Raw genomic sequence first — 1809 nt, 5'->3', positions numbered from 1 at the left:
GTTCGACAACACCTACATAAGTACGAGTAGATAGTACCCTGCAAAAAATTGTGCGACTAATCTCTAAAGAGAGTATTCCGAGATTACTCTCTATCGGGTACAGTTGGGCATTAATTAGTCGCAACTAGTCTCATACGGGTACTAATGGAGATCAATTAGTCTCGACTCATCCCTTGCGGGTACGATTGTATGCAGTATACAAAACTTCAAAATTTTTACAAAAAAAGTTTATTTTTTTAACGAATTTATAACAAAATGAAAGGTAATTAAATTACCTTTATTTTAAAATGTGTTACCATTCATGATTCTGAAACATTTCTTTTAAACAAGTCTCGGCTAACAACTTTGTGTTTCACACTCGCATATGGCAGTACACAAAACTTTAAAATTTTTATAACAAAAGTGAATTTATTTAAAATAATTTATATATAAAAGAAAAGTAATTAGACTACCTTTATTGTAATTAGTATTAACAACAAGAATTTTTAACCATTTACAAAAAAAAAGCCTTGGCTTACAACTATGTGAACTTTGTACATGTACTCTGCACTCGCATAAGGCAATACACAAAACATGGATTTTTTTGTAAAAAAAGTTAATTTTTTTGAAAGAATTTATAACAAACATAAAAGTAATTAAATTACCTTTATTTTAGTTAGTATTAACAACAAGAATTTTTAACCATTTACAAGAAAAAAAGCCTTGGCTTACAACTATGTGAGCTTCGTACATGTACTCTGCACTTTAACATTGCGTCACATTAGCGGATAGGGGTAATGGCTTCTGCTGCATTCATGCACTGCAAAGCGATTGCATTATTTGATGCCGATTCTGGAGTTGATGGCGTTGTGATGGGATCGTAGTTCTCTGTTGGGAATATAGAAACCGAATTAGAATTAGTATCCTTGCCGGTTGCATCCTGTAAGTAAGAAAACAGTAAATAAATGATGTAGTTGAAAAATTACATTTCGGGTACGGTTTAGTTATTCGTACAATAATTTTGGTTTGCTGTGCCCAAACGCGTTACCCGAATCAAAATCGTTGTATAAGTAACTAAACATTTTCTAATATTTCTGAAGCTTTCTTTTACGCACCTTCTTCTCTTCTTCACTGTGAGTGGTGTAAGTTTAAACGAACCGTATTGAGGCTGGATGGAGCAATGGAGGTAAAGCGAAATGCGCTTGCTTCGCGTTGATCCTTGAAATAGCAGGGTGTGTCTTTTTCGAGCATATCGCTGGCGAGGACGATCAGGTAGCGGGGTTACACTTTTGAGCAAGATAAATAATAGCAACCAGTTAATGCTTGGGAGTACATACTTAAAACTACCATCATACCTTATTATCCAAGCCATTGCAAATCGCTCCAACTTGTGCACAAATAAACAATTGCAGAGCTTCGTAGCAACATACGTAGCTCGCTTTTATGACCGCACGTAAACTTTTGGAATGCCGCATACTGCAAAATAATTAATATTAATTAATTCATTACGGTTTGCACAGAAATATAGCCATAAAAACTTACTTTTGTAATTCACTTCACTTCATTTTATAGTTTCTGCCAATTTTTGCCACTTTGTTTTTTTTAGTTTTTGTTAAGCTATTTTAATTTTAAACTATACCCAAGACTAATAACTAGTTCGAATATTGTAAGAGAACTCAAAAATATTGCTTTAAACAGAAAGTGACATAACAGATAAGTTGTTTTTTCAAATGTCTACAGATTTACTTTTTGCTATAAAAGGGAATTTATCCAGGGGCATAAAAAGCGACTAATCTACTTTTGTACCCGTGCAGCTATAGAAGCGACTAA

General features: G+C 33.5%; 1 long non-coding RNA gene across 1 annotated transcript; it reads right to left on the bottom strand.

The window, feature by feature from the left end:
• Positions 1–260: 260 nt before the first annotated feature.
• On the bottom strand, positions 261–1578 carry LOC118750542. The gene is made up of 4 exons (XR_004994411.1): positions 1522–1578; positions 1335–1455; positions 1095–1265; positions 261–919 (listed from the first exon to the last, which is right to left on the bottom strand). It is a non-coding gene; the product is annotated as an uncharacterized LOC118750542 (long non-coding RNA).
• Positions 1579–1809: the final 231 nt, after the last annotated feature.

The sequence above is a fragment of the Rhagoletis pomonella genome, unplaced genomic scaffold (genome assembly GCF_013731165.1).
Source record: "Rhagoletis pomonella isolate Grant_MI unplaced genomic scaffold, Rhpom_1.0 Rhpom_scaffold_00001, whole genome shotgun sequence".
Classification (NCBI taxonomy): domain Eukaryota; kingdom Metazoa; phylum Arthropoda; class Insecta; order Diptera; family Tephritidae; genus Rhagoletis; species Rhagoletis pomonella.
This window is presented reverse-complemented; position numbering and strand designations above follow the sequence as displayed.